This window comes from Narcine bancroftii, unplaced genomic scaffold (genome assembly GCF_036971445.1).
Source record: "Narcine bancroftii isolate sNarBan1 unplaced genomic scaffold, sNarBan1.hap1 Scaffold_162, whole genome shotgun sequence".
NCBI classification, from domain to species: Eukaryota; Metazoa; Chordata; class Chondrichthyes; order Torpediniformes; family Narcinidae; genus Narcine; species Narcine bancroftii.
Window position 1 is genome coordinate 1,799,197 of NW_027211897.1, and position 21,437 is coordinate 1,820,633.

The window sequence follows — 21,437 nt, forward strand, 5'->3', positions numbered from 1 at the left end:
CCGTGAGGAACACTGCAGAACAGAGGTGAACCAAAGGGAGCAGGGGGTACAGTTCGGAAAAGTGGGGAACCGTGGCGAACAATGCAGAACAGAGGGGAATAAAAGGGAGCAGGGGGAACTGATTGGAAAAAGTGGGGAATCGTGGGGAGTTCTGCAGAACAGAGGTGAACCAAAGGAAGCAGGGGGATCGGATAGGAAAAAGTGGGGAACAGTGTGGAAAAATGCAGAACAGAGGGGAACCAGAGGTAGCAGGGGAAAGAGATTGGAAAAAGTGGGGAACCGTGGGGAACACTGCAGAACAGAGGGGCACCAAAGGGAGCAGAGGGAATGCATTGGAAAAAGTGGGGAACCGTGGGGAACACTGCACGACAGAGGGGAACCAAAGGAAGCAGGGGGAACGGATTGTAAAAAGTTGCGCCGATGGGGAACACTGAAGGACAGAGGGGAATCAAAGGGAGCAGGGGGAACTGATTGGAAAAAGTGGGGAACTGTGGGGAACACTGCAGAACAGAGGGAAAACCAACGGAACAGGGGGAATCGATTGCAAAAAGTTGGGAACCGTGGAGGACAATGCAGAACAGGGGAAACCAAAGGGAGCAGGGCAAACAGTTTGTAAAAAAGTGGGGAACCGTGGGGAATGCTGCAGAACAGTATGAAACCAAAGCGAGCCGGGGGAATGGTTTGGAAAATGTGGGGAACCGTGGGGAAAACTGCAGAAAAGAGTGGAGACAAAGGAGCAGGGGGAACAGATTGGAAAAAGTGGTGAACCGTGGGGAACACTGCAGAACAGAGGGGAACCAAACGGAGCAGGGGCAACGGATTGCAAAAAGTTGGGAACCGTGGAGAACACGGAAGGACAGTGGGGAACCAAAGGGAACAAGGGGAACAGGTTGGAAAAAGTGGTGTCCCATGGGTAACACTGCAAGGCAGAGGGGAACCATAGGGAGCAGGGGGTACAGTATGTAAAAAAATGTGGAGAATCGTGAGGAACACTGTAGAATAGAGGGGAACCAAAGGGAGCAGGGGGAACGGATTGGAAAAAGTGGGGAAGCGTCGGGAACACTGCAGAACAGAGGAGAACCAAAGGGAGCAGCGGGAACAGATTGGAAAAAGTGGGGAACCGATTGGAAAAAGTAGGGAACCGTGTGTAAAAATGCAGAAATGTGGGGAACCAAAGGGAGCAGGGGGAACGAATTGGAAAAGGTGGAGAACTGTGGCGAACACTGCAGAACATAGGGGAACCAAAGGGAGCAGAGGGAACGGATTGGAAAAAGTGGGGAACCGTGGGGCACACTGCATGACAGAGGGGAATCAAAGGGTGCAGGGGGAACAGATTGGAAAAAGTGGGGAACCGTGACGAACACTGCAGAACGGAGGTGAACCAAAGGGAGCAGGGGGTACAGTTCGGAAAAGTCGGGAACCGTGGGGAACAATGCAGAACAGAGGGGAACCAAAGGGAGCAGGGGGAACAGATAGGAAAAAGTGGGGAATCGTGGGGAACACTGCAGAACAGAATGAAACCAAAGCGAGCCGGGGGAACAGTTTGGAAAATGTGGGGAACCGTGGAGATCACTGCAGAACAGAGGGGAACCAAATGGAGCAGGGGAACAGATTGGAAAAAGTGGGGAACCGTGGGGAACACTGAACAATAGAGGGGAACCAAAGGGAGCAGGGGAAATGGATTGGAAAAAGTGGGGAACCGTGGGAAACACTGCAGAACCAAAGGGAGCAGGTGGAACAGTTTGGAAAAAATGTGAAGAACCATGGGGAAAATTGCAGAACAGAGTGGAGCGAAAGGAGCAGGGGGAACAGATTGGAAAAAGTGGGGTCCCATGGGGAACACTGCAAGGCAGAGGGGAACCATAGGGAGCAGGGGGTACAGGATGGAGAAAAAAGGGAGAAATGTAGGGAACAATGCAGAATAGAGGGGAACCAAAGGGAGCAGGGGGAACGGATTGGAAAAAGTGGGGAAGCGTCGGGAACACTGCAGAACAGAGGGGAATCAAAGGGTGCAGGGGGAACAGATTGGAAAAAGTGGGGAACCGTGAGGAACACTGCAGAACAGAGGTGAACCAAAGGGAGCGGGGGTACAGTTCGGAAAAGTCGGGAACCGTGGGGAACAATGCAGAACAGAGGGGAACCAAAGGGAGCAGGGGGAACAGATAGGAAAAAGTGGGGAATCGTGGGGAACACTGCACGACAGAGGGGAACCAAAGGGAGCAGGAGGTACAGGTTGGAAAAAGTGGGGAACCGTGGAGGACACTGCAGGACAGAGGGGAACCAAAGGGAGCATGGCGAACAGATTGTAAAAAAGTGGTGAAACGTGGGGAACACTGCAGAACAGTATGAAACCAAAGCGAGCCGGGGGAACAGTTTGGAAAATGTGGGGAACCGTGGGGATCACTGCAGAACAGAGGGGAACCAAAGGGAGCAGGGGAACGCATTGGAAAAAGTGGGGAATCGTGGGGGACACTGCAGAACAGTGAGGAACCAAAGGGAGCAGGGTGAACAGATTGGAAAAAGTGGGGAACCGTGTGGAAAAATGCAGAACAGTGGGGAAACAAAGGGTGCAGGAGGAACAGATTAGAAGAAGTGGGGTACCGTGTGGAAAAATGCACAACAGTGGGGAACCAAAGGGAGCAGGGGGAACGGTTTGGAAAATGTGGCGAACCGTGAGCAACACTGCAGAACAGAGGGGAACCAAACGGAGCAGGGGCAACGGATTACAAAAAGTTGGGAACCGTGGAGAACACGGCAGGACAGAGGGGAACCAAAGGGAACAAGGGGAACATGTTGGAAAAAGTGGGGTCCCATGGGTAACACTGCAAGGCAGAGGGGAACCATAGGGAGCAGGGGGTACAGGATGGAAAAAAATGTATAGAATCGTGGGGAACACTGTAGAATAAAGGGGAACTAAAGGGAGCAGGGGGAATGGTTTGGAAAAAGTGGGGAACCGATTGGAAAAAGTAGGGAATCGTGGGGGACACTGCAGAACAGTGAGGAACCAAAGGGAGCAGGGTGAACAGATTGGAAAAAGTGGGGAACCATGGGGAAAATTGCAGAACAGAGTGGAGCGAAAGGAGCAGGGGGAACAGATTGGAAAAAGTGGGGTCCCATGGGGAACACTGCAAGGCAGAGGGGAACCATAGGGAGCATGGCGAACAGATTGTAAAAAAGTGGTGAAACGTGGGGAACACTGCAGAACAGTATGAAACCAAAGCGAGCCGGGGGAACAGTTTGGAAAATGTGGGGAACCGTGGGGATCACTGCAGAACAGAGGGGAACCAAAGGGAGCAGGGGAACGCATTGGAAAAAGTGGGGAATCGTGGGGGACACTGCAGAACAGTGAGGAACCAAAGGGAGCAGGGTGAACAGATTGGAAAAAGTGGGGAACCGTGTGGAAAAATGCAGAACAGTGGGGAAACAAAGGGTGCAGGAGGAACAGATTAGAAGAAGTGGGGTACCGTGTGGAAAAATGCACAACAGTGGGGAACCAAAGGGAGCAGGGGGAACGGTTTGGAAAAAGTGGGGAAGCGTCGGGAACACTGCAGAACAGAGGCGAACCAAAGGGAACAGGGGGAACGGATTGGAAAAAGTGGGGAACCATGGGGGACACTGCAGGGCAGAGGGGAACCATAGGCAGCAGGGGGTACAGGTTGGAAAAAATGTGGAGAACCGTGAGAAAGACTGCACAACAGTGAGGAACCAAAGGGAGCAGGGGGAACAGATTGGAAAAAGTGGGGAACCGTGTGGAAAAATGCAGAACAGTGGGGAACCAAAGGGAGCAGGAGGAACAGATTGGAAAAAGTTGAGAACAGTGGGCAACACTGCAGAACAGAGGGGAATCAAAGGGTGCAGGGGGAACAGATTGGAAAAAGTGGGGAACCGTGAGGAACACTGCAGAACAGAGGTGAACAAAAGGGAGCAGGGGGTACAGTTCGGAAAAGTGGGGAACCGTGGCGAACAATGCAGAACAGAGGGGAACCAAAGGGTGCAGGGGGAACAGATAGGAAAAAGTGGGGAATCGTAGGGAGTTCTGAAGAACAGAGGTGAACCAAAGGAAGCAAGGGGAACGGCTTGGAAAAAGTGGGGAACAGTGTGGAAAAATGCAGAACAGAGGGGAACCAGAGGTAGCAGGGGAAACAGATTGGAAAAAGTGGGGAACCGTTGGGAACACTGCAGAACAGAGGGGCACCAAAGGGAGCAAAGGGAACGCATTGGAAAAAGTGGGGAACCGTGGGGAACACTGCAGAACAGAGGGGAACCAAACGGAGCAGGGGCAACGGATTACAAAAAGTTGGGAACCGTGGAGAACACGGCAGGACAGAGGGGAACCAAAGGGAACAAGGGGAACATGTTGGAAAAAGTGGGGTCCCATGGGTAACACTGCAAGGCAGAGGGGAACCATAGGGAGCAGGGGGTACAGGATGGAAAAAAATGTATAGAATCGTGGGGAACACTGTAGAATAGAGGGGAACTAAAGGGAGCAGGGGGAATGGTTTGGAAAAAGTGGGGAACCGATTGGAAAAAGTAGGGAACCATGTGGAAAAATTCAGAAAGGTGGGGACCCAAAGGGAGCAGGGGGAACGAATTGGAAAAGGTGGAGAACTGTGGGGAACACTGCAGAACACAGGGGAACCAAAGGGAGCAGAGGGAACGGATTGGAAAAAGTGGGGAACCGTGGGGAACACTGCAGAACAGTATGAAACCAAAGAGAGCCGGGGGAACAGTTTGGAAAATGTGGGGAGCCGTGGGGATCACTGCAGAACAGAGGGGAACCAAAGGGAGCAGGGGAACGCATTGGAAAAAGTGGGGAACCGTGGAGAACACTGCAGCTCAGAGGGGAACCAAATAGAGCAGGAGGTAATGTGGGTAATAATTGGGGAACAGTGAGGAACAATGGGGAACAGTTGGGGATCAGTGGGGAACAGAGGGAAAAAGTCGGGAACAGTTGTGGAACAGTGGAGAACAAATGGGAAACAGTGGGATAAATGGGGTACAGTACGGAGCTTTGGGAAAAATGGGGAACAGGTTGGAACAGATGCAGAACAGTGGGGAACAGTGGAGTACAGTAGGGTACAGTGTGGAACCCAGGGGTACACTGCAGAATAATGGGGAATGGAGGGATTATTGGGAAGTGGGGGGAACAATGAGGAAAAGGGAACAGTGGGGAACAGTGGGGAACACTGCAGAACAGACGGGAACAAAGGGGAACAGTGGGGAACAGATGGGTAACAGTGGGGAACAGATGGGTAACAGCTTGAGAATAATGGGGAACATATGGGGAACTAACGGTGAATAGTGGGGAACCTTGTAGACCAGGTGTGAAAATGCTGGGAAACAGATGGGATTGATGGGGAACAGGTGAAGAATAGTGGGGAACAGTGAAGAACTGTGAGGACCAGATGTGGAATATTAGGGTACAGTGGGAAAAATGGGGGAAAGTGGGGAACAAAGGGGTACAGTGCAGAACAGTTCAGGAACAGCTGGAAAATAGAGAGGAACATTGGGGAGCAGGAGTAATAGTGTGGAACAGACGGTAAACAGTGGAGAAAGTGGGTAACAGTGAGGTACAGATGGAAAAGGGATGGTATTGTGATGGGGAACAGTGAAGATCCATGGGGACTAGGTGGGTAACTGCTGAGAAACAGTGAGGAGCAGTGGAGAACCATTTGGGAACAATGAAGAACTGTGGGGAACTGTGAAGGACAGTGGGGAAAAGTGGGGAACAGTTAGAACAGTGGGGAACATAGAGTCACATTGGGGAAGAGTGGGGAACACTGGGGAAATGTTGAAGACTGTGGGGAGCTGTGGATAATTCTGGGGGGCAGTGGGGAACAAATGGTGAACAGTGGAGAACTGTGGAAAACAGTGTGGAAAAGTGGGGCACAGATGGGAAAGAGTTGAACATTTTGTGGGCAAAAATGTGGTACAGTGGGTTACGGTGGGGGGATTGTTGGAGAACAGTGCAGAACATTGGGGAATATGGGGAACATTGGGGAACAGATGGTGACTGATGTGGAATATAGGGGAACAGTTGGGAACATTGTTGAACAGTAGGGAATAGTGGGAAAATGGGGAAAAGTGGGGAAAAGGAGGAACTGTGGGGAACAGTCTGGGAATCGAGGGTAACAGGTGTGAAACAGTAGAGAACAGTGGGAAAAATGGGAAACAGTGTGGAACAGAGGGAGAAGAGTGTGGAATAGTGGGGTATACTGCAGAACAATGGGCAATGGAGGGGAATATTGGGGAGAAGGGGGGAACAATGAGGAAAGGGGAGCAGATGGGAACAGTGGGGAACACTGCAGGAGAGATGAGAACAGAGAAAACAAAAGGGAGCAGGGGGAACAATGGGGAACGGATGGGGAACAGTGGGGAACCATGGGGAATAGGTGGGAAACTGCTGGGAAACACTTGGGATTGGTGGGGAACAGTGGGAAAAAGTTGGGGAACAGGTGAAGAACAGTGGGGAACAGGTGAACTGTGGAGAACAGATGTGGAAGAGTGGGGATTAGTAGGAAAAATGGGGAACAGTTGGAGAACAGTGGGACACTGATGGGGAACAGTAGGGAAACGTGGGGAAGAGGTGGGAAACTGCTGGGAAACAGTTGAGATTGGTAGAAACATTGGGGAACAGGTAAGGAACAGTGGGGAACAGTGAAGAGTTGTGGTGAACAGATGTGGAACAATAGGGTACAGTGGGAAAATGGGGTACAGTGAGGAAAATTAGGATAAATGGGCAAGAGTGGGGAACAGTTTGGAAACAGCTGGAAAACAGTGAAGAACTGTGGGGAACAGATGTGGAACAGTAGGGAACAGTGAGAAAAATGGGTAACTTTGGGGAACAGTTTGGGAACAGCTGGAGAACAGTGGGGAACAGTGAAGAACTGTGGGGGAACAATGGGGAACAGAGGGGAAGAATGAGTAACAGTGGGGAACAGAGGGTAACAGTGGAGAGCAGTGGGGAACATTTGGCGAACATTGGAGAATGTGGGGAACAGTGGTAAAAAGTGTTTGACAGGTGGGGAACAGTGGGGAACCGTGGGGAACACGTAAAATTGTTGGGGAACTGTACTATGGAGGGCAACAGCTGGGAAAATTGAGGAATGTAAGGAAGGAAAGGGGAACAGTGGAGATCTCTGCGGAACAGTGGGCAACAGAGGGGAATAGTGGGGAGCAGTGGGGAACAGATAGCGAACTGTGGAGAATGGGAGAACAGTGGAGAAAAGTGGGGAACAGATTGGGAAATGAGGGGAACAGTGGGGGACCATGGAGAACAGTGGTGAAACGTGGGGAACTGGTGGGAAACAGCAGGCAGAACAATGGAGAACAGGTGTGGAATAGGTGACGAACAGTGGGAAACAGTTTAGAACAGATAGGGAACTGATGGGGAACTCTGGGGACTTGTGGGGACTGTTGGGAGGGCAGAAAGGTACATATATACAGATTTGAAATATGCATTTGGAGTGGTACACACATTTAGGAAAATTTGGAAAGAACGAGGGATGATAACAACAAGATGAAAAGAACTGGCTCATGAGCAACTAACTGAAAAGACTTTGGAAGCATTAATCAAACCAGAAAGAATTGCCACAGTACATGTACCAGGTCATCAGAAGGGGAACTCACCCAAAGCACGAGGAAATCGGATGGCTGATGAACTGGCCCGACAAGCGGCACGATCAGGAAAAGTACATCCACTTGATGGCTCTGATACCTCTCAGAGAAGGGCTGAAGAAGGTCCTATCTTTTCCCTCCCTGAAGAAGAAAAAAATGGAAAAGATGGGAGCAAAGAAGACGGAAAATGGTGGCTCCCCAATGGAAGACAATTGTTAAATAAAGAAATCACCCAGCAGATACTAGGGGAACTGCACTCATGCTCCCACCGGGGAGTGCAAGCACTGTGTGATGCATTCTTACAAACTTATGCCTGCAGAGGAGTCTATATCCTAGCAAGACAGGCAGTGAACCACTGTGTGATCTGTTTAAAGGTTAATAAGAAAGTTATAAGAAAGTTATGAAAGCTATGCCTGGAGGAGTACCACCTTTAGCAATCTGGCCATTTCAGCGGATACAAGTGGATTTCACCAAACTCCCTAAGGTCCAGCGATGGAAATTTCTACTAGCAGTAGTGGACCATTTCACGAGATGGGTTGAAGCGTTCCCCACCGTCAATGCCACTGAACAAGCATATAATTCTGGAAAAAATTGTACCCCAATATGGAATAGCCGAATCCATCAATTCAGATCGGGGAAAGCACTTCGCTTCTAAAATTTACAGCCTGGTCTGTGAAACCTTAGGGATAAAATGGAAGCTGCATACTCCAAGGCATCCAGAGTGGAACAAATTAATGCCACTTTAAAAATGCAAATTACATAACTAAAAGAAGAGACTAAATTACCCTGGACCAAGTGCTTACCAATAACTCTTCTCAGAATTCGGACAGCCCCACGACAAAACATTAATATCCCCTTACGAGATGTTATTTGGACTCCCATATTTGGGGCGGATAGAAGGAATACCTACAGTCAAAAATAATGATGTGTTTTTAAGGAATTATTGACTGGCAGTTTCTCGTTCTCTTGCAGATTTAAAAGCTAAGCGTCTGCTGGTGCAGAGCCCTCCTCTGCATTTCCCTATCCACTCTGTGAATGCTGGTGACTGGGTCCTGATCAATTCGTGGAAAGAAGAAAAGCTTCAGCCCTGGTGGAACAGACCATATCTAGTACTATTGACCACAGAAAAATCAGACTGAACAAAGGAAAAGGGGTGGACACATGCTAAAAGTTAAATAAATGGGCCCCAACAGTATCAGATAGATGTTTTCGCTGTAAGAAGGAAACGGGAACAACAGTATATTTCAATTTGGGCATGTGAGAAAGTGGAAAAGTTTTGGGAAGATCTAAATCAGGTATTAAATAAAATCACAAAAAATAACATATCAAAAAATCCAGAGATTTTTCTTCTAAATAATATAAGAAGTAAAGAACGTGGCCTCGATTTGTATGAAGCGCAAAAAAGATTTATTACGATAGCCTTAGCTGTAGCAAAAAAATGTACAATGTCAACCTGGAAATCAGAAGATAGCCTGGGAATACAGCAATGATACATGGAAATGAATAAATGTATTGAATTGGAAAAATAACATATAATTTAAGAAATAACATCACAGTATTCGAACAAATTTGGGAACCGTACATGGAACACAAAAGAGAGGTCCTACCGCAGACCACCACCTCTTGAAATGACAGAATGAGAAGTAGACGAAATGAACTGACCCAGTGTGTAAAAGTAGATGACACAATTTTCTTGTCTATTTCATTGTGTGATAACATTGTTTAATGGGTTTATTGTATTGTATATGTTGAATGTTTAGTGGGTGGGGAGGGGGGTGGGACACTATATATTCAAGAGGGAAACGTTTGTGGGTATTTTGGTGAATATGGCTCATAGTGTGAAGAAAAAAAACTTTAAAAAAAGAATAAAGGGACCTGTGGTCCCACCACCAGCCACAGAAAGAAGGAAAGAGGAGTAAAAAGGAACAGAAAAGAAAACTACAATAATGAAACTTTTCCGCTTACTATTTCAATTTGACTTATACATATCATAACTTTGCGTGTTAAACCTAAAAATTATTTTATCTCTCTATGTACTAATTATGCTAAGAACCAAAATCAAACAGATTGTTGGGTTTGTGCGAAAATACCACACCATGGCAAGTCAGGAGTCCCCTTAGTAGCAATCCCTCTCTCCCTACACAAATTATTTGATATATAGATCTTGCCCAGCAACAGTGATCCAACCACTGAAGATAAATACAAAGGGTGGTCGATACGACCAAAACCAACAAAGTCACCAACTCCTCAGTCTGGAGAGATGCTTCCTTTTGAGAAACCAACTAGGAGTTTCCAATTTCATGAAGAATTAGACCGTCACACGACTGTGAATCCCACACCCGGTAAATGGCACATATTGGGTGTGTGGACGTAAAATTTATTCATGGTTACCCGGAGAAAAGGAATGTTGGAATTGGACAAAAGGATTTATATTGACCTGTACACCTAAAGGTTGGAGTGGATTTTATTACCTGGCTTACTTAATTCCCAATGTCCGTGAACTTAACCAGCTACCTGTACTAGGCTTGTCCCATGGGAAAAGCAAAAGGGTGACTGAAGGAGATCGTCTCATATGGAGGTTTTTCCCAACATATGGAACTGCACAAAGTGCGGTTGAGATTCAAAAATAGCAGCCACCCTAGATGAACTAGTGAATAATACGAACCTGGTACTTGGGGAAGTCCAATCCCAAGTCTGGGCAATAAATACAGAAATGGCCACCATGCAACTTACAGTCCTCCAAAAATGCATGGCCCTTGATTTTATTTTGACAGAGAAAGGGCTTTAATTGGTTCTGAATGTTACACATACATCCTGGATGAATCAGCTAATATCTCGGATTTGGTGGTCCATATTAAAAAGTGTAGAGAGAAGATCCAGGAGACTAGAGATAAATATAAAAAAAGGAGATGATTGGACATGGGGAGATTGGAAATTCGGAGGTTGGCGGCCATGGTTAATGCACTCTGCTATATCTGGCTGAATGATTCTAGTGGGCTTATTGATTGGATCAGCCATCCTACGATGTTTTATCACAAGATCCATTTGCTCAGCTATTGGAGCGAAGCAGGTGGTATTAAAAAATCCCATGGCAGATGAACAACGACAAATTCAACTCATGTTACAATTTGAGGAAACAAAAGGTGAACAATAATGCAGTTTAATCAGAAATACATGATAACGAGAAAAAAGGAGGAATTGTGAAAAACAGTTGAATATGATTAAACTCGCACCATTCTGTGAAAAATGATGGAATGCAAAGTATGTAGATAAGAGCTTGAGAGTAAACAGTACTAGCCAGTGGGCCCCTTCTTATCTCAAGCCCCAAGGATGCAAGGAACTGGTTCAGGTTGGTACAGTGACCTAAGGTAGTCTATAGCTCGTACTGCGATTGCCTAATAGAGACATGAACAGGCAATGTATGAAGAGGGAAGAACTGAGCGATACCTGGATTGATGGAAGGGAGAAGGAGAATGTTATAATGTATTGGGATTCTGATTGGAAGAAGGTAAATGAAGGTGGGGTGATGTTGAGCGCGGGACTGTACAAAAGAGTGATGATTCTGAACTTCCGGTATGTCCAGACCAGGGACACCCGACTCTGCAGACTCGAAATAAAGATGAACCTGTTCTTCAAAACTTTGTCTCCAGAGTAAGGATTGTGAACACTTTATATTTCATGGTGGGGAATGGATGGTGAACAGTGGCGTAGTGTGAGAAACAGTGTGGAAAAGTGGGGAACAAGTGGAAACAGATGAGCTTCTGCTGGTCAACAATGGGGAACCAGGGTGTACGTTGGGGAACAGTGCGGAACATTGTTCCCCACTGTTCTCCTTTCCTCATTGATCCCTCCCCCCCGCTCCCCACTATTCCCTTCCGATCCCCATTGTTCTACAGTGTTACCCACGGTTCCACACTGGTCTCCAGCTGTCCCCCCGGTTCCATTCTGTTCCCTACTTTTCCCCACTGTTCTGCATTATTCCCACTGTTCCCCACTTTTGCCCTCTGTTCCCCATTTAACCCACTGTTCCCCATCAACTGTTCTGCACTGTTGCCCATTTTTCCCAATGTTCTCCACTGTTCCCCATCTGTTCCCCATATATACCTCTGTTCCCCAGTGGTTCACACCTGTTCCTGACTATTCCCCACAGTTCCCCACTTTTCCCCTCTGTTCTCCACTCTGCCCCTCTGTTCCCCAGCTGTTTCTCAACAGGGGGAAGAATGAGGAGCAGTGGGGAACAGAGGGGCATAGTGGGGCACAGTGGAGAACAGGTGTCGAACAGTGGAGAACAAGCGAGTAACAGTGGACAAATGTTGGTAACAGATGGGGAACAGCTGGGAACAGAAGGGAAAAGTCGGGATTAGTGGAGAATAGTTGGGGAATAGTGGGATAAATGTGGAATGGGGACAGCTGGAGAACAGTGGGGAGCAGGGTGGAACAGATGCAGAATAGTGGGGAAAAATAGGGAACAGTGTGGAGCAGGGGGTTCAAATGGAGAACAGGGGAACTGTGGGGAACAGTGGGAAGCAGATTAGGAAATGATGGGGAACACTATGGACCCATGGAGAACAATGGGGAACAATGTCAACACTATGGAACAGTGGGGAACAGTGAAGAACTATGGGGAAGAGGGGAAGAATGAGGAACAGAGAGGCACAGTGGGGAGCAGTGTAGAACTGTGGGGGGGAAGATTGGGGAAAATGGGCAACAGGGCAGAAACAGAAACATAGAAGATCGGAGCAGGAGTAGGTCATTAGGCCCTTCGAGCCATCTCCGCCATTCAATGAGATCATGGCTGATTTTAAAGTTCAGTACCCTGTCACCGCCTTCTCTCCATAACCCCGAATTCCCTTATACTGAAGAAAAATATCCAATTCCCTCTTAAATATATTCAATGAACCTGCCTCTACTGCCCTCTGTGGCAATGAATTCCACAGATTCACCACCCTCTGGGTAAAGAAATTCCTCCTCATCTCGGTTCTAAATGGTTTGCCTATTATCCTCGAACCATGGCCCTGGGTTCTGGACTCCCCCACCATTGGAAATATCCCTTCCCATCCATTCTGTCCAGTCCTGCCAGAATTTTATATGTCTCTATGAGATCCCCTCTCAATCTTCTAAACTCCAGAGAGTACAATCGCAAATTGTGCAATCTTTCCTCAGAAGTTATTCCTGTCATTCCAGGTATCAGCCTGGTGAATTGCCTTTGCACTCCCTCCATTGCAAAAACATCCTTCCTCAGATAAGGCGACCAAACCTGCACACAATACTCAAGGAGTGGTCTCACCAGGGCTCTGTACAACTGCAGTAAGGTATCCTTATTCCTATACTCAAATCCTCTTGATATGAAGGCCAACATACCATTTGCCTTTTTAACCGCCTGCATGCTCGCCTTCAGTGACTGGTGCACAAGAACCCCTAGGTCTCTCTGCACTTCCCCATCTCCCAATCTATTGCCATTCAAAAGTAATCTGCCCTCTGGTTTGTATTACCAAAGTGGATAACCTCACATTTATCCACATTGTAGTACATTTGCCATGTATCTACCCAGTCCCCCAATTTATCCAAATCACACTGGAGCTTCCTGACCCCCTCTTCTGTGCACACAACCACTCCTAGCTTAGTGTCGTCTGCAAATTTGGAGATATTACATCCAATCCCCTCATCTAAATCATTAATGTAAATTGTGAACAGCTGGGGTCCCAGTACAGATCCCTGTGGCACCCCACTGGTCACCGCCTGCCACTCAGAAAATGTGCCGTTTATCCCAACCTTCTGTCTTCTATCTGCCAGCCAGTTCTCAATCCACATCAATACTTTGCCCCCAATCCCATGAGCCTTGATTTTGCATGCCAGTCATTTATGTGGAACTTATCGAGGCCTTTTGGAAATCCAGGTACACCACATCCACTGGCTCTCCTCCATCTATTTTACCTGTCACCATCTCAAAGAATTCCAATAGATTTGTCAAGCACGATTTACCTTTTGTAAATCCATGTTGACTCTGTCCGATTCCTTCTCTGCTAGTCATATGCTTCGCTATTACATCCTTAATAATGGATTCCATCATTTTGCCCACTACTGATGTAAGGCTCACTGGCCTATAATTCCCCACTTTTTCTCTACCCCACTTTATAAATAGTGGGGTAACATTAGCTACCCTCCAATCCATGATCTTGAGTCTATCGAGTTCTGGAAAATAATTTTAAAGCATCTACTATCTGAATGTCCACTTCTTTAAGTACCCAAGAATGTAGATTATCAGGCCCTTGGGATTTATTGGCCTTCAATCCCTTCAATTTTCCCAAGACCATGTCCTTAGAAATACTGATTTATTTCAGCTCCTCCCTTGTATGTTTCCCAACATCCTTCAGAGGTTATTTGTATCCTCTCTTGTTAAAACAGATCTAAAGTAAGAATTTAATTGGTCTGCCATTTCCTTATTCTCCATTATATATTCCCCTGATTCTGACTGAAAGGGACCTACTCTGGATTTCACCAATCTTTTCCTCTTGACATATCTATAAAAGCTTTTGCAGTTGGTTTTTATGTTTGCCGCAAGCTTACTTTCATAATTTTTTTTTCCCTCTTGATTAATCCCTTTCTCCTCCTTTGCTGCATCTTGAACTGTTCCCAGTCTTCGCATTTGGTACTTTTTTTGACCAATTGATATGCTCTCCCTTTGGACCTAATGCTGTCTCTAATTCCCCTTGTTATCAACGGTTGAGTCACCTTTCTTGGTTTACTTTTATGTATAAACGATTTCTGCAATTCTTCCTTTAGATCTTTGAATGCTTTCCATTGTCTATCCACCGTCAACACCTCTCCCCCCACCCCATAAACCACCCAATCAATCTTACTCAACTCCCGTCTCATACCATCATAATTCACTTTATTTAAATTCAGGACCCTGGTCTCGGTTATTATTTCTTCACTCTCCATGTTGAGTGAGAATTCAATCATAGTGTGATCGCTCCTACCCAAAGGGCATCGTACAACAAGATTGCAGATTAGCCCCTTTTCATTGCATAATACCCAGTCTAAAATGGCCTGCTCCCGAGTTGGTTCCTCGACATATTGGTCTAGATAACCATCCCGTAAACATTCAAGGAAATCTTCCTCCTCAGTATTTTTACTAATTTGACTAGTCCAATCGATATGTAAATTAAAGTCTCCCATAATGACAGCTGTTCCCTTATTGCACGTTTCTCTAATTTCCCTTATTATGCCTTCCCTCACCTCTACATTACTATTTGGAGGCCTATAGACCATCTCCACCAACGATTTCCACCCCTTGCTATTCCTCAGTTCTACCCATATAGATTCCGTATCTTCCGAGTTAATATCCTTCATGTCAATTGAGTCGGTTCCTTCTCTCATCATCAAAGCTACCCCATCCCCTTTTCTTTCTTGTCTACCCCTCCTAAATATTGTATACCCCGGGATGTTAAGTTCCCAGGCTTTCCCACCTTGCAGCCATGCTTTGTAATCCCAATCAAATCGTATTTATTTGTCTCAATTTCCACAGCTAATTCATCTTCCTTGTTCCTAATGCTTCTTGCATTAACATATAAAGCCTTCAGATTTGCTTTTTTCACCCTCCTTGCTCTTTCTGATTTTAACTTTCACTGCCTAACCCAACTTTTCCTATTTTATCTTTCCTGTCCCTTGCTTATCATACAGGTTCCCATCCCAGTGCCAAATTAGTTTAAACCGCATCCGATGGCTGCACCAAACCTAGCTGCCAATATAGTGACACCTTTTGGGTTTAGGTGTAACCCATCCTTTTTGTAAAAGTAATGTCTTCCCCAAAAGAAACCCCAATGGTCCAAGAAGCCAAAACCCTGTTTTTTACACCAATCCTCAGCCACACATTAATTTGTCTTAACCTTCCATTTTTGTCCTCACTTGCACTTGGCAGAACAGATGCAGAACAGTGGGGAAATGTAGGGAAGAGTGTGGAACAGGGGGGGACAGCTGGGGAACAGATTGGACCCATGGGGAACAGTGGGTAATTCTGGGGAGCAGTGGGGAACAGATGGTGAACAGTGGAGAACTGTGAGAAACAATGTGGAAAAATGGGGCATAGATTGGAAACAGAGGAGCATCTGATGGGCAACAATGGGGAACCATGGGGTACAGTTGGTAACAGTTGGGATCTGTGGGGAACAGTGGGGAAGAGATGTGGAACAGTAAGGAAAAGTGGGAGAAATGGAGAACAATAGGGAACAGAGGGTAACAGTGGGGAACAGTTCAGGAACAGCTGGAGAAAAGTGGGGAACAGTGAAGAACTGTGGGGAACAGAGGGGAACACAGGGTAACAGGGGAGAGCAATGGGGAACAAAAGGCGAACATTGGAGAAAGTGTGGAACATTGGTCAAAAGTGTGTGACAGGTGGGGAACAGTGAGGAACAGAGGGGAACTGTTGGGGAACAATGGTGTATTGAGGGCAACAGTGGGAAAAAATTATGAATGGATGGAAGAGATGGGGAAAAGTGGGGATCACTGAGGAACAGTGGAGAACAGAGGTGAATAGTGGGGAGCAGTGGTGAACAGATAGCGAACTGTAGAGAATGGGGGAACAGTAGGGAACAGATTGGGAAATGAGTGGAACAGTGGGCAGCCATGGGGAAAAGTGGGGAACTGGTGGGAAACAGTGGGGAACCGTGGGAGACAGCTTTAACGTGATGTATGGCGCACTGAGACAGAAACTGTGACACCGGATTCAGATCAATGAGAAGGTTTATCAGTGATGAATGATAAACTGTGTCAGATACTGTGAAAACCAGGTTCACAGTGGGGAGAAGATTTATCAGTGATACAAAATAAACTCTGGCATATACTGTTATGCCGGGTTCACAGTGGGTAGAAGGTTTAATGGTGATGTATGGTAGATTGAGACGGATACTGTGAAACTGGGTTTACATTAGTGAGATAGTTTAACGTTGAGGTTCAATGAACTGTGACAGGTACTGTAACACCAGTTTCACAGTGTGGAAGAGGTTTAAAGGTGAAACGCAATACATTGTTGCAGATACCGTGACACAGAGTTAACAGTGGGGAGAAATTCTAATGGTGATTTTCGGGAGACTTAGGGAGATATTATTTCACCAGGTTCACAGTATGAAGAAGGTTTAACAGTGATGTAAGTTTGACTGAGGTAGATACTGTGACACCATTTTCATAGCGGGGAGAAGGCTTAATGCTGATATTTGGTAGACTGAGGCTTGTACTGTGACACTGGGTACACAGTGGGGAAAAGATTTCATGGTGTTTTATGGGAGTCTGAGGTAGATACTGTTACACCAGATTCATAGTGGGGAGGTTCATCAGTGACGCATGATAAACTGTCAGATACTGCTGTGACACCAGGTTCACAGTGGGAAGGAGGTTTAACGGTTTTATACGATACACTGTTGCAGATACAGTGATACCGGTTTTACAGTAGTGAGAAGGTTTAACAAGTTTAACGATAAACTGTACCAGGTTCTGTGACACCAGGTGCACAGTGGGGATAAGGTTTAACATTGATTTAATGTAGACTGAGACCGATACTGTTGTACCGGGTTCACAGTGGGTAGAAGGTTTAACAGTGATGTACAGTGACGGAGCCGAATACTGTGAAACTGGGTTCACATTAGTGAGATGGTTTAACGTTGAGGTTCGACGAACTGTGGTAGGTACTGTGACACCACGTTCACAGTGTGGACGAGGTTTAAACGTGAAACGCGATACATTGTTGCAGATACCGTGACACAGATTTAACAGTGGGGAGACATTTTAATTGTGATGTTCGGTAGACTGAGGCATATACTGAGACTCTGGGTACACAGTGAGTAGAAGGTTCAACGGTGATTTAGGGGAGTCTGAAACAGATACCGTGACACCGGGTTTACAATGGGAAAAAGAATATAGGGTGATGAAAAATAAGCTGTGGCAGATAAACTGACACCAGGTTCACAGTGGTGAGTGGTTTAATGGTGATGACAGAAGACAGAGGCAGATACTGTGACACCGGATTCACAATGAGGAGAAGGTTTTTCAGTGATGTATAATCAAGTGTGGAAGAGACTGTGACCCCAGGGTCACGGTTGGAAGAAGATTTAACTATGGTAGACTGAGGCAGATACTGTGACACTGGGTACACAGGGGGTTGAGGATAAACAATGATGTACGGTAAACTGTGGCAGATAAAGTGACACTGGTTTCACTGTTGGGAGAATGTTTAATGGTGGGATACAATAGACAGAGGCAGATACTCTGACACCAGCTTCACAGTGGGGAGATTGTTCAACGGAGATGTACGATAGACTGAGATAGATACTAAGACAATGGATTCACATTAGAAAAAGGTTTAACAATAATGTACGATAACCTGTGTCAGATACTGTGACAGCAGGTTCACACTGGGGAGAATGTTTAACGTGGTATACGGTAGACTTTGGCAGATTTTGTGACACTGAGGTCACAGTAGTGAAAAGGTATTTTATCGGTGATGTACGCTAGACTAGGGCAGTACTGTGACACCAGGTTTACAGGGGGAAAAGCTTAAACGATGATGAATGGTTGACTGAGTCTGATACTATGACACAACGTTCACAGCACGAAAAGGTTTAACCATAATGTACAAGAAACTGTGTCAGATACTGTGACACCAGGTTCACAGTCTGAAGAAAGCTTACTGGTGATGAATGCTAATTTGAGATAGATACCGTGACACTAGGTCCACAGTGAGAAGCTTTAATGATGATAAATGGTAGACTGAGTTTGATACTGTGACACAAGATTCACAGGATGAAAAGGTTAAACAGTAATGTATGATAAAGTGTCAGATACTGTGACACCAGGTTCACAGTGTGAAGAAGGTTTAGTGGTAATGTATGGTCATTTGAGATAGATACTGTGACACTAGGTCCACATTGGGGATAAGGTTTAACGGTGATGTATGGCGAACTGAGGCAGATACTGTGACACCGTGTTCATAGTGGCGAGAATGTTTAATGGGTGTACGATAAACTGTGGCAGATGCTGTAACACCAGGCTCACAGTGGGTAGAAGGTTTACTGGTGATGTAAGTTAGACTTTGGCAGATACTGTGACACCAAGTTCACAGTAGTGGAAAGCTTTAACAGTGATGTACTATAAACTGTGGAAGATACATTGACACCAGTTTCACAGTGGGTAGATTGTTTAACGGTGGTGTACGGTAGAGTGAGATCGATACTAAGACAATGGGTTCACATCAGTGAAAACGTTTAACAATAATGTGCAAAAAACTGTATTAGATACTGTGACACCTGGTTCACAATGGGAAGAATGTTTAAAGGTGATGTATTGAGGCAGATACTGTGACACCAGTTTCACAGGGGAGAAGGTTTAACAAGGATGTATGGTACAATGAGACATATTCTGTGACACTGAGTTCACAGTGGTGAGAAAGTATAACAGTAATGTAAACTATAAAACAGTAATAAACGTTGTCAGATACTGTGACACCAGCTTCACAGTGGGGAGATTTAACGGTGATGTATGGTGCACTGAGACAGAAACTGTGACACCGGGTTCAGAGCAATGAGGAGGTTTAACAGTGATGTACGATTAACTGTGTCAGATACTGTGACACCAGATTCACAGTGGGAAGAAGGTTTAGTGGTGATGTGCATTAGAGTGAGGCAGATACTGTGACACCAGGCTCTTTGTATTGTTCATTTCTCTTATTTACAACATCTAATTTATATGCTCCATTTTTTTGTGGCAACTTCAAAACATTCCATAAACTTCTATTCTAATCAGATTTTGTTCATTTAAATAGGTCTCTTAAGTACGCCGCACAAAATTAAATTCTTTACTTGGATTTGGTTCAATGGCACTTCAGTCTGCTTCATTATTTTGTTAGACCCTCGTTTTGTGCTTTCTGCTTTGCCCAGCAGATTCACCAAATGGGCATCCAACACTGTCTTCTCAGCTTGACCCAACATCTCCTCTGTAAACTTCAGCAAACCAAGGAGACCAAAGTTAAAATTTTCATATTTGCATTTTCAAAAACAAAAATGGTGCTGTGACTTGTAGTTTCACATCTTAATCCCACTTGCTAAACTTGCAAGCAACTGCACTGCATCCTACAGCTGGAAAATTGCAATAGAACTGGTTGGTTAAAGCAAAGATTCCTCCCAGTAACCCCATTAAAGACCTCCAAGTTAACAACAGGTTGCAACCCGACAGTTAAATACAAAGTTCTGTATCAGGAAGATTAACGGGCTTTTAAAAAAAATCATTTCCACTATTGAAAGAAAACTCATCAGGGAACACCAGGCTCTTGTTGAACAATTCCTGTTGTTTTTCTCAAAATGGTTTGAATCTTGATTTCAAGCAGAGTCATTTGGTGAGATTGTTGGTCCAGAACAAACCCTGCCCACACACACCCTTAAATACCTGCAAAGTCCTGGCTCAGCACTTCTCCACGCTAAAGCTATCAAAGCTTTCTGAAGAGATAACGGACTTCAGATGCTGGTACATTGAGTCAAAAACACCCTAATACTTCCCTGAAAAACACACCTCTCTCTGAAAACCAACATAAACCTTCCTGAACGGTAAACATTTACCTTTCGAGCACCATAGCCTGGTGAACTTTATATATGTTAAATTCTGGGCACAGTGTAAGAATGGCCTGCAACCAGTGAATTTGGAGGAATGAGACTGTGAACCAAAGAACTTTTCTGAACTTACACACACATTACACACATGTGCACTTAGAATTAGAAGGGGGTTAAGTTAGATAAAGTAAGTTCAAGTAGTAAAATAGTGATAAGTTAAAGTGTAATTCCATGTTCATGTTTAAAGATAATTAAAATCAACTTTTGTTTAAGTAACCATTTTTCTGGTGAATATCTATTGCTGCTGGGTTTTGAGATCCTCCGGTCTCGTAACACTGCAGCAAGCTTCTGAACAACCCTAATTTTTTAGGTTATGATAATAGTCCATTAAACGGTCCTGGCATCTTTTGAAAGTTATTAATTTACTCTTCAATATTTTTTTTGTAAATATCATTTAACTGTTGTGTATGTGTCATTGGAGAATTCCTTTCCATTCAATCAGTATTAGAGTTTTGGATGCCGTATTTGAGAAAAGATGTGCTGGTGTTGGAGAAGGTTCAGAGATGATTTACTTGAATATCAGGAATGAAAGGGTTAGTGTATGAGGAACAATTGTTGACTCTTCGACTGTACTAGTTGGAGTACAGAAGGATAAGGGGGACCTAAGAGGCATTTCAAATGCTGGAAGATATGCCAAAGATGCTTCCCATGGTAGGTGATTCTACGACAAGAGAGCATAATTTCAGGATAAAAAGGTGATAAAACAGATGTGCAAAAATTGATTTTGTCAATGGGTTGTGAATCTGTGAAACTGAGGTCATTGGGTGTATTTAAGGCAGAGATTGACAGGTATTTGATTAATCAAGGAATCAAGTGTTATGGGGAGAAAGTTGGGCAGTGGGGCTGAGTGGAAGAATGGTGGAACAGACTCGATGGGCCTACTTCTGCTCCTATATCTTGTGATCTAAATCCTGTGGAAGACCTAGACAACCCTCCTCTTGTATTCTATTCGTAGAAAACAGTCTGCATAGTGGTTTTATGTCATGTGAACACATTTCCGATTGAATCCCATGTTACAAGTGACCCAATGCAAATTCTGCATTGACAGGACTACAGCTTCCTCATTGTAAAAATTGTTATCGAGCAGCTCAAATGAGATTTCCTGCTTCCTTTTTTGAAAGGGAAACATTGCCATCAAATAAAATAGGAGAGAGAAAAGCAGAAGAT

General features: G+C 45.4%; 1 long non-coding RNA gene across 2 annotated transcripts in view; it reads right to left on the reverse strand.

Moving 5' to 3' along the window:
- LOC138750517 (uncharacterized) overlaps window positions 1–21,437 on the reverse strand; it is a 909,150-nt gene that overhangs the window by 877,763 nt on the left and 9,950 nt on the right. For both annotated transcript variants that reach the window (XR_011349371.1, XR_011349372.1), the window contains exon 2: window positions 7,630–7,758. This is a non-coding gene — a long non-coding RNA (uncharacterized lncRNA). The remainder of the gene's footprint in view (window positions 1–7,629; window positions 7,759–21,437) is intronic.